This window comes from Argiope bruennichi, chromosome 6 (assembly GCF_947563725.1).
Source record: "Argiope bruennichi chromosome 6, qqArgBrue1.1, whole genome shotgun sequence".
Classification (NCBI taxonomy): Eukaryota; Metazoa; Arthropoda; class Arachnida; order Araneae; family Araneidae; genus Argiope; species Argiope bruennichi.
In genome coordinates, this window is record NC_079156.1 from 46,431,077 (window position 1) to 46,444,046 (window position 12,970).

A 12,970-nucleotide genomic window follows, 5' to 3' on the forward strand; every position below is an offset into this window, starting at 1 on the left:
AATTCTCCAGGCATAAAAAGTTTATTCTTATGTGTAAAATATTTCTGAAATTTCAAATTGAAGCTGGAATAAATAACCATTTTCTTCCGGAATGAATGCAATCACTTTTTGTTTTATGGAATTCAAAGAGAAAAATAAAATTGTTAAAAACAAATGATTGAAAAATAAAAAGTTTTTGAAGAACGCCAAAAAAATTTTCGATTACCGCGCAACACGACGACTTGTAAAGAAAAATAAAATGGCTATTTTTTTCTGGACGTCTAAATAGGTATGTTCCTGTTATTTCATTATTTAATTATTTTCACATTTTTTTAAAAAATTTTCTTTAAAAAATATTTTTGATGTATATTTCAAAAGATATGCAGAAGTAATAAATCAAAAATTATCAAAAGACTGTTTTATTTGCATATATTTTAAATGATCGACAAAAGTTTCATTCTTTAATATTTAAAAAAAAGGGGCTTTTACTCTAATTGCATTAAAGTATAAAAGTTAAATGGAAGATATTTCGATAGAAACCTATTTAATTTCCATAATAAAATCGATAATATCTTAAATTCTTGCTAATATATTTTAAATATGTTAAATCAGATTAGATCCTCATTTTAGAACTACATGAGAATAATTTATAGATAGGTTTTGAAGCTACAAGGTGAGCATCCAAATCACAATCCATATTAAATTTTTAATCTGCGTAAATAGGCACTTTGAAAAATGTTCTAAATAAAGTAAACAATAAGGTTGTCATGTAAATATAATATCATAATAAAACGATATAAAGTCCTGGGTCATATTTATGTCATATTATTAAATCCCTATTCTTACTGATATTTACACCACTTTCAGCTTTTACTTTCTATCAGCAAATATCATCATCTGTCTCATGTCAACTTCCAACTCATGAGTGTTTATCTTTATTTGGAGTAAAAAGTTTCAATTGACGTTATCAATTCAAAATTATTAAGCCTACACAATCAAAAATAAACCTATTATTTTAAATTTTAGAAAACTGAAATATACTTTTTCTTAGCTGTCACTTCTGAAAATTCTGTTTATACTCTAACATGACAGGATGAAAAGATCGAACAATTTTCTCCTGTATTTACTTCAGAATACCATATTCATCTAATAATATCTATCAAAATAAAGTCGAGAAGAATCATATTTTCTTCTTTGTAGAAACTTTGCGTGAAGCAGAAATAATAAGGCTCAGGAAAATATTAATGTTTTCTCAGAACATGTAGATTCAAGAAAAACATCGGTGGCATATCCGCCATTTAAAAACAAATTTTCATCAGCACTCGGAGAGTCCGAAGAAGGGAATCGTGTAGTTAAAAGTTTCGGTTGGATGAAGCTTATCAAGACAAGAGCCCGAGGAAACTATTTTGTCGAGAAGGAAATTTCTTTTGGCAGCATCATTTTCTTATCTTCATGCAAATGATCTCTCAGTAACTCGGTTTTAGCCAAAAGTTTTCACTTGGCTGCTTTTATTTGAAAAGTGTCAAAAAAATTTCTATAATGGCCAAAGGAGCTCTTCCTTTTCTGTTTGTATCTTGAAAGACCACGTTTTTATTGCTGTTTCTTTATAATCTGTTTAGTTGAAGTTCCATTACTAGAGCACATTTTTATTATCTGTTTCATTGAGTTGCTGCTAAACTTTACTTTTTGTCGAGTCTTTCTTATTCTATTTTTTTCTTGATTGCCTTTGGCGACCAACAGAATCACCAAGAATATTGGTGGTGTTTAGTTTCAAATATCTAATTCATAATCTTAAGCTCATGATTCCCCTAACAAAGAATGTTTATGTATTAAATTTTAATAGATAGTTAATGCTTTTAGTAATTGTTTTAAATGAGAAAAAAATATTTTAAAATGGTTTTTAAACTAAGCTTCAAAGAAATAAAACTTTAGTATCGAATCTATAATATAATCAAGTTCCTCTATCCAATGGAATATTTTGTATTACGTTATTTCATGTGAAATACTGGATACAAATTTAAGGGAGATATCAGAATTAACAAGAATACGTTTCTCATTTTAAGTCTAATATTCTACGTCTTTTATACTGTTTCTAAAAATAAAAATATTCAATAAATACAATTAGAGTCAGCACTGGGGTCAGATCTCTCTACTTTCTCTTATTACAGTTAATAGCCTTCTTACGTTTAATAAACATCCTTAATTAAGAAAATTTTATTTCTCTTATGTTCTTTTACTGAGAGTGCTTATACAATCACATCGCACATTCTGTTTTTTTTGTTTGTTTGTTTTAGACATTTTTAGAGGTCTGATGATTTTTCGAGAAAATTGGCGGAGATTAATTTGATTTAAATATTAACTTAATGTCCCCGCCCCTTCTTGGAGGGCACCTTAAAAATGAGGAATGAGCAGCTTCCGCTATGGTGGTTCTTTCTCGCCACCCTGGTGGGTACAGAAAAAATGGGGGGTGGCTACCTTCCATTGATGATAAGATGCACTTCCTACTGAAAGAGCTGCACTATGGCCGGCCCTAACGACTCAACCACAGTTCCCGCCAGTGTTACTCTCATGGTGATCCGGTCATTCGGATTTTTAGCCGTGCCTTAGAGACGGGTTGGAGTAGTCAATTTGTGAGATATTAACTTCATGTTCATATTTGCATCAGCAAAATATTTTAAGCATCAAATTGTGATATAAAATATTTTAAAATAATGTTAATTCAGTTGATTTACTCTTGTTTTGTTTATTGTGTATATGAAACCAGTTATATGCAATCATATGCCTAATTGAATCGAGTTCTATGCAATCATATGCCTAATTGAATCGAGTTCTATGCAATCATATGCCTAATTGAATCGAGTTCTATGCAATCATATACCTAATTGAATCGAGTTCTATGCAATCATATGTCTAATTGAATCGAGTTCTATGTGATCATATGCCTAATTGAATCGAGTTCTATGCAATCATAGGCCTAATTGAATCGAGTTCTATGTGATCATATGCCTAATTGAATCGAGTTCTATGCAATCATATGTCTAATTGAATCGAGTTCTATGTGATCATATGCCTAATTGAATCGAGTTCTATGCAATCATAGGCCTAATTGAATCGAGTTCTATGTGATCATAGTTCCATTACCAATTTAATTATCTGGATAATTACCAAATTGGATTATTTCTTTCGTTATAAAATGACATCTTTTTGGATTCTTGATGTAAGCTGTATAGATAACAATAGTATAGATAACTAAAGTCGGTACGAGAGTGAGGGGTTAAGAAGAGTACTCTCTGGGAGCTATGTATTGTTGCAGTTCTTTAATAGTGACTTGCTGATTTTGTACTATAGATTTCTTGAAATTCTCATTTTCCTACGATTCGTTTTTTTTGTTTGTTTGTTATTTTCGTTTTTTGAGCAGAATAAATTATGCTTATCTATTATGAAGCATATCGGACTTTACAACACGCAGCACAAGAACTGCTTCTGGAATTTTCTGTAAGTATGTATAAATATTTATAAAAATATGTTTTTTGAAATTACAAGATGATGTATAAAAGTTTTAATGCAATAGCATATTATTTATAATAATATATAATGATTCAAGTTTTATCATATTTTCATTCATTTTCCGTAATAATCAAGAAAAATCCGTTGATAGGTTATTATTTTAAATCATGTGTTTGAAATAAACAAGAACCATGTTATCCTGTTAAGAAAAGAAATATTATCACGTGATATCACAATATATACCGAGATGAAAGAAAAATTATATTATATTTGAGTTTAATTTAAATTTGAAATAGCAAGGGAGGAGCATGATTTATTAGGGGATCAAAGAATTATTAAATTTATATCGAACATCGTACTTGTTCTATTATAATGGCATATATTTCTTATATTCAAGTAAAGGAAATTCTTGGAAAATTAATTTTCATCAAAACATAAAAATATATTATAATTTTCATAAAAACTATTTTTCACATGCAAACGACAAAAAAATGTCTTCAGACACGCTTCTTTGCGCAAATGAAAAATTGAAAAATTCTTCTAATCACATTATTCAATTCTTCTCATAATATAATACAAAATGCATGCTACAGTCATTTCAAAAACGTAGCAGGTAAATAAATAATAAATAGTTGATTATTTATTCAAACATCTAGAGGAAAAGAGTATTTTTAATTAACTATTACCTTCAATAAACCTTAAATAAAAGGAGTTGGAAATCTGATACCGAAGATTTCCTGACATATCTCAATTGTTCTTTACTTTTGAATAATTCATGTACTTCTTTGCTTTATGCAAAGTGCATTGGCAAGAATTTTCATTTGGCATTCAGTTCGAGAAGTCAAAATTGTTTTTTTTTTCCATCGGAAATATTCATCTAGGAAATTTGTATTTTGTTTTATTAAAGGAGAATATATTGTTTCTTTAGTATTTTGTTTCACAAAAAGAAGAATGTATTTTAAAGTTACAGTACTGTGTTTGAGAAAAATTTGGAGCAAAAACAATTTAAAAAAAATATCGTAATTAAAACAGTTTTTTTTCTTTGTTATGTCTGCTTTAAAAATTGAATCACAAAAAAAGACTCTAAAGTCTGGGTGCATTTCCAAAGAAAATATAGTGTTTTAAAAGCTTATAAGCCAGTTAACAGCTACGCTACACAAGTAATTGCTTTTGTATTGTGGTCTTCTTACTCGGCTGCGAACCACAAGGTCCCAGGTTTTATCCTCGCTCATACCCATCTGCCACACTGGTGACCCGGACGATGAACCTTCAACCTTCGTACAGCTGTTGTGGCGCCATCTACCCACAGCAACCCGAAGTCGTCAGACTCACTTGACGCAACAGCAACCCCTCACCTACAGACGCTCACCATAATGCTTGGCCGCTACTCAAATGGGTACAGTCGCATTAGAATCAACAGCAAATACATCACCACTCAACAGCCATATCGTTCGTTTCACCTCTGACTCACTGGAGGGAGAGTCTGTGGCGAAGGCTTATAAGCCAGTTAACAGCTACGTTATACGGGCAGTTGCTTTTGTATTGTTGTCTTGCTACTCGGATGCGAACCACAAGGTGCCAGGTTCTATCCTCACTATTAACAATCCGCCACAATAGATTAGGATAAGCCCAACCTGTAATTTGTTTCACATGATTCTATCTTTAGGTTGAAATTCGTCACATAATGTTCTTTTTTCAGATTCGAAAACACTCCGCATTTTTGCGTATGCGTCAGGATGTGTTTATTTAGTCAAAATAGGGATACGAGGGAAGATGAAAGGAAAAGACTCTTACATTTAACATTAAAGTAAACTCTGATTTCTGAGGATATGGAAGGTGAATATTGTTGAAAAAATTATTAATTCACAATAAAATACTTAAGAGCAATTTTTATTTACCTAAATGATCTAGACATTAAATTATGATGAATAAATAAAAGATTTCTGTTCTTAAAATTTGGACATTCACCTTTTCCGCAAAACAACATTTTCATGTTGAAACTTTTTTGTTATTATTTCATTTTTTGATAATATTTTAAGATTAATAATAATGAATAGACTCCGAAACATATTTGGGCCACGGTGGCCCGGTGGTAAGGTCTCGGCTTCGAAACCGGAGGGTTTCAGGTTCGTGACCCGATTCCCCCGAAGAACCGTCATGTAAGGGGGTCTGTTGCACGTTAAATCCGTCATGACCAAACGTCCTCCCACTGGTGTGGTGTGGTGTGGAGAGGGGGGGGTCCCAGCTCAGGTGTCGTCCTCGTCATCTGGCCGTGGTTCAAAATGACGAGGTCCGTCCCAAAATAGCCCTAGTGTTGCTTCAAACGGGACGTTAATATAATCAAACCAAACTAAACCGAAACATATTTAATGAAATTACTTAGAGTATTTTTGGGGAGACGCCTGAGAGAATTTTTGCTGCTTGAACAGGCCATATAAGCAATCAATACGCAATTTTGAGTTCAAATAACTAGTACGGTAATAAACTACACTTCATTCGCACATCTTTGGAAAAAAAACTGAACTAAAATTATCTAATGGAGGGGAACTCAAGGTCGAAGAAGTCAGGAAATGCGCTCATCCTCTCACATTTCACCCCTTAGTGAAGTAGAATCATAGAAGTGCCAGTCTTCGGATAATGAAACTAACAGTATAAAGTAACGTTTGTATGAATAAAACATCAATACAGGCAAAGCCGATACAATATTTGCATTTATCTTAAGATATAGTTTTAAGTTTTCACAAATCTATTTTATGAATAACTTCATACATTAGTTCTATGGCCATAAGAATTAAACGGCGATTTTACTAATTGTTTTTTAATTTCATTTTTATATGCATAAAGAAGGTGTTAACAGACCCAGCAGCACGATTGTGTTCATTATAATTTGTACCTTATAATGCTGGTCACGCTTTAAAGTTGCATTTTTGTTATTTAAACCACCGTCTCCGAATCCTTCTCTCATACTTCTTAATAAATACACTCGCCCTTCTTTTCCTCTCACATATGAAAACTGCCGACTTCAGCAAATGAGCTTTTTATGTTTCATAGTATAATGATGAAAATCGAGTCTTCATTTTGGGCGACTTTTTTTTTTTATCCATTGTAACCATGATTTGATATGTAGCTACAATTTCATAAAAAAAATCACGTAATAAATAACTTTTATCTATGTTGCTGCGCTTTGGTGCTATCTCATTTGCATACTTCGGAAATTATATCAATACACGGTCAACCTTTTCTTTAAAATTTATTACAATTCTACATTTGCGATGATCACTATGCCTACTACATAATATCTGTCTGCCTCTTAAGGTGTATGTACACATTAGAAGATATTTTTTAAAATTTTAACCTTAAAAATCCACTTTTTTTACAGTATGTCATTAATATATGTTTAAACTCATTTCCATATTAGAAAAAAACCATATTACACTAATTATTAATTAATTAAATAATATTTAATGAGCTAATTAGCATAATTTTTGAAACATGATATCTTAAATTCTAATTTGTACAGGCACACTATTCTAGTTGGAAATGATGCCTAATATTAGTATTCATGTTGTCTGCCTCAATCAAGTTATAAAAATATATAAGTTTTTTTTAAACAACTTTTTCATCAACGATGAATAGAAAAAGCGAGATTTTTTCTGTAATTTTAAATTTTAAATACATATTAAAAATTTATTTCTATAATTATAACTTTGATTGAGGTACAAAACATCCGCTATTTAATACAGATTATTTTAATATATAAATCACTGTATTTGGTTCATTTCTTGTTGAGTTATGATTGTTTGAATGAAGCAACATAGTGGAAAAATATCATTCTTCATAAAATGAGTTTTAAAAAAACCGTAACTAGAGTTTTTAATGAAAGTACCACAAGAAAAATAATTATAACTCAAGAAATATTTCGAATATTGACAACATCTTGGTATCGTTTGAAAGCTAAAGAATCAGAGAACATTATTAAGCAATAAAAAAAATTGATATTTTGAACGATTTTCGAAGTTTTAAGTGTGTACATACACCTTAAAAGTTTAGACACACATGCTTCTATAAATAAGATATAAGAACAATATACCAAATTTCATCTGTCAAGCATTCTCGAATTATAGTACTCAGAAAAATAAAAGGCAGTCAGAACAATAAATAAACATAATTCGAAAAATTTACTTTTTGACTCCAGTGAGAAATTGAAATTTGGATAACTTAGAAAATTGGATTCGTCCATTTTTAGTGTTTTTAGTGTTAAAATGTTTTTACCAATCACAACACATTCAATATGTATATTTCCCACATGAAAAAGTAACAATGATAATGATAAATAAGTAAAAAGAACAAAAACATCCTCTAAAAAAGTATAAAATACTATTTCTCTTTTATCAAAGTACAAGGGAAAAGTTTGTCGACTTGAAAAGCATAAATTATAAAAATCTAGTAATTCTATATATAATACAAACACAAAAACCCAATTATTAACCGTCTAGAAACTTACTCTTCAGTCATAAAATAAATTACCCTTGAAAAGTATGAAGATCTTTTTTTAAGATAGGAACTCAAATAAAATTTCCTCACTTAGTGTAAAACTAAATTTGTTTCCACTCTAGCGAGTTCAAACGAGCGAGTTATACAATTAAAAGTATATAAATCGGATGAACTTGAACACGAAAAGTGCGAAGGTAAATAACTTTATCAAGAAGAGTATTTTGTTGGCAACACATTTTCTGTTTATTCACGAAGCCGCCGGTTTTCTCATCTTCATGCAAATGAGTGCGTGGCTTCCTAGACTAAATAAACTTTCACTTCGCTGCCCTTTCTGAAAAGGTCAAAAAGCACTTCTTTTTCTGCTTTCTCATATGTAGGACGGAGGCTCTTTTTTTTCTATGATCATGTTGAAGGTGCATGTAGTATTTTTACTGCTGTTGCTGAGTTTTAAGTGCATAAAGACGTTGTTAAGCTTTTCATATTGTTATGCTTATTTTTTTTTCCATGCATGGTGAGAATAAAAAAGCGATAATTTACAGTGACGACTTTTGTGTTGTAACTTACATTACACAATGGTGACTTTCTGCTTAATTTAAGTTTTTTCTTTTCTGGTTAATTTTGAAAATAAAATATTATTTTTTATATAATTTTGCTTTTTTCCATTTCACAAAATATTTTTAGTGTGTATTTATTTGAAAAAAATTAACATGGAAGTTTACATAGATATAATATAACAGATATTAAATATATATTCACTGGCCCCCAGTCGTTCTTTATTTGAATATGGAATACATCGGCATCATAAAAATAATCATTCGATGTATTTTTTATTTCTTCGTTATAATTTGCATAGATAATGCCACTTTTGGATTTTTTAGAATTTGAGTTGTATAACTCTTGAGAAAATATGCAATTAAAATATTCATTTGGGATAAGTATATATAAAACAGTATGAAAGTCCCATAAATTCGAAATATTTAAAAATAATAACAATAGGGTAGAAAATCTATAATTAATTCCATTGAAAAAAATATGGGGTATCATATGCATGTAAATTTATGAATCCAGGCTGTTAGTTTTGTTTATTTTTACTAAAAAGATTCTGAAAGCAAACTTTACAGACATAAGAATGTGTCTTTTAAGAAAAATAAAACAGTGCATATTAAGAAAAAGCATGATATAAATGTTGAGATACTGATCAGAAACATTCGGAAATGAATTCCTCAGGAATTTCATTTTAATCCTGTCTCCCTCAATATGATTAATGAAATTTTTCAAATTTCCATACTTCAGAAAATAGTGCTTTACCTAATAAGTTTACAAACTTTGGAGTTAAATTTACGATCCCAAACTTCAGAGTTAAACTTAAGATCACAAACTTTGTGGCTAGTTTCTTGAAAGCATTTTATTAAACTTGTGAGTTTGTGAGACTTTTCAGTAAATTACTCGATAAAGGGAGAAAAACTTTTCTGTATTGAAAATCGTCGAAATTGGAGCCGAAAATTTAGAAACTTTTCTACAAATCAAACAGCATCTGATGCAAAATATAATATCCATGAAATGTGTTCATTATAAAACCGGTTAAAGATATATTTTATTCCTACAAAATGTGTTAGGAAGTGACTATTTATAATTCAGAACCTGAAATCGGTACCCTCAGAATATTTTAAAGAGATTGGTTATTATCTGTAAATTAGATAGATTCTAGAAGCTCATAAATTTTTACAGTCAGATCTTTGAATTTAGAGCTATCAAAGTTGACAACTAGTTACTTCTTGAAAAGTGGCAGAATTTTAAATTTTTAAATAAATTTCTAATTAAAATTTAATAAAATTTTAATTATTTTCACTCAAAAATATGAAAGCACAAAAAAATCACATCATTTGAAAATTTGAAACAATTGTTTGGGTTGTTTACTAAATTTTGAAAAATGTATCGCTAATACGCGAACTTAAACGGTAATTAAAAAACATGCATGATATTTTTTTCTATTATGATACAACTAAAAGGATTAGACTAGATTCTATTAAAATTCAAGAACCACAGTCAGCATAATTTTGTAAATTTATATCCTTTGTGCAAAGACGTGTCATATTTTTTTTCAAACTTTTTATCGACGATTACCATATAAAGATGAACCTTTTGAACCCTATTAGAATAGTGTAATACAAAAATCGAGTTTATTTTATCTCCATTCAAAAGAATCGATTGAAATATCCTAATACTTTCTTTGTAAATATTAATTTTTTTATTGATTAGCAACGTTTAAATAATGATTTACGATTTGAATGCTTTTATCATTATAATACTTTCTGACTGAGGAATTCAAGCCAAACAATACAGTCGAATTAAGCCTAAGAAATTATTACGCTTTATGGATTAGAATTTCGAATCACTTTTAAAACTTTTCGAGACTTTTTGAAGAAAGATTTGCATATTTTGTATATTTTAATAAGTTGTTCTTTTTTTGTCTTCTATTTGATGCATCAAATTTATATTGCGTTAACATATCGAATATTTTTCAGTTGAATGGTAAAACTTTTGAAGCAATAAAATGCTTTTCCTATCCGTAAGGAATGGAAAATTAGCAATGTCAAAAGAACTTTAGAATTCAATACTTTTACCTTTCCCCTTTTTAGATTTTCCAATCATACTATACTCGTCTTTCTTTTTATATCACTGTATATTAACCAGTTAAGGCTTTTGGCGTATACACATGCCAATCCATATCGTCATTTTGGCGTGATAGTTGTGCAATATTTTATCTAACAAGGATGATGTCTAATTCGCTTTATTAAGAATTTTGACAAAATTTACTATGTAACCATTTGTGTTGCGTTCGACTTGTATATTTCATCCCTTATGTCATCTCTTGAAACAAGTGATGACACTTTTCTTGGCGACACAACTTTATTATATTTTAATAAATAAAGGTACTTACGTATTAACGCCACCACAGCTACAGATTTGGCGGTTTTTTCGCCAATGCGCCAATAAAGAGCAATCCGTTGGCGTTGAATTTTGAAAGTGATTGGCGGCACTTAAAAACCGCCAAATCTGTAGCTGCGGTGGCGGTAATACGTAAGTACCTAAATAAATCATCAAGAACTATGTATATATGTACAATTAAACTCCTATTTAAATTTAAGTTCATGTATCGGAATTCCCACAGACCCTCCTATCAACACACACTCTTACCGATATTAGCCTCCCGCTGGTGTGGTGTGGTGTGGAGAGGGAGGTGCCAGCTCAGGTGTCGTCCTCGTCATCTGACCGCGGTTCAAAATTACGAGGTCCGTCCCTTAATAGCCCTAGTGTTGCTTCAAACGGGACGTTAATATAACTAAACCAAACCAAACCGATATTAGCCAAGCCCTTCTGCGCAACTGTTCCTCCCTCTCTTCACTTCATCTCCTTTCAGCAGTCGAACCGGAGAAGCTACGTGGTGATTAGAGATATGATAGCTTGATTTTAAAAAGGAAGACTTGGAGGACTTTAAAAAACGTCCCCCAATTCCCAGTTAACTGGTTATATATCAAGTTTATTGTTAAAGAGACCGAAGGCAAGCAGAGTTGAAATAAGACCGTTAAAAGAATGCTTGATTTTATATTAGAATTCTTTAAAAAAATTATATTCTTAATTCAATTATTATAAAGGTTCTGTTTCGATAATTTCAGAAAGTACTTGTAATTTTAGAACAATACCAGATAACGGAAAAGATAAGACAGAGATGCATATACAACCCTCTCCAATAGTCATTGCATGATAGAGGCGAAAAAAAAAGCATTTGATTCTGAAGGACAATATAAACCTGCATCGTATAAAATGTTGATCTTCCACAAAATCGGATTTCTAGTCCATGATACTTATATCCTAAAAGATATTTCTTCGTCAGAATTTCGCATTTTAAACCGATTTTTGTGATTTCCACTAACATGTTATATTTAAAAAAATCCTTTTAATAACCAACAACATTAATTAATCCTTTACAAGGTATGTTCCATCAAATAACAAATTTAACTATAATAGATCAAAGGAACACGCACTTTTTTTCTTGAAGACAAAATACATAATGACAGAGAGATTTCGATCAGCGTTTTAAATGCTATCCTATAAAAAATATCAAGTTATTCTTAAAAAAATGTGAAGAAATTCCAAAGGAAAACATCCAGCCACCGGTGAAGCGTAGTGGAAGAGTAATAGGCTGTATTGAGTAGTTTTTAAAAGTTCTTTTACATCTGACAGATTGTATTTGCTGCTGTTGTTATTTTACTATATCACTGAAGTGGCATCATGGAATTTTTTGATTAATCATCTGGTTTGTTTAAAGTGACGTTGGAAGTCAGAAGTTGTTTTGTGTTTTCATAATAATGAATATTTATTAATATTACGCTTGTCACAGTAATTAAATTTCTTGGGATTTTATTTTAGGTTTCTTTTATGAAGTAAGTGACATATTTAATTAACAGTATTTTAATCTTTGTTTATTTTTAAGTTAGATGAAATAATGAATGGATGGATTTAATTTTGATGAATGTTCTATGTTCTCTGTGTGTAAAAAATGAATCTCGTTTTTTAATATAAAATGATTAATTGCTTGATATTTACGACCTCGTGTTCTTACACCTTTACAGATTTTAATCTAATAATTAACTATCATTCCCGGTCAAAATGAAATATAGTTTTTTACTGGAATTAAAATAACGAATATCGAATATTAAATATAATTATAGATATATATACTAAGAGTTATATAACCGCAGCAAATATCTTTTAAAAGCATTTAACCTAGAGAATATGAGCCTTAATTTCATAGATTTTCATTTGAATACAAATCAATTTTTTTCATTAAATCTTAGTGCAATGGTTCTGTCGAATTTCGATAAAGATAAAAGTTAAATTAAAGCAAAAGAATCACAAAAATTTCGTAATTGTCGGCTTTTTATCAAAGTGTCGAAATCAAATTCCATTATTTTGATTTTCATAACTG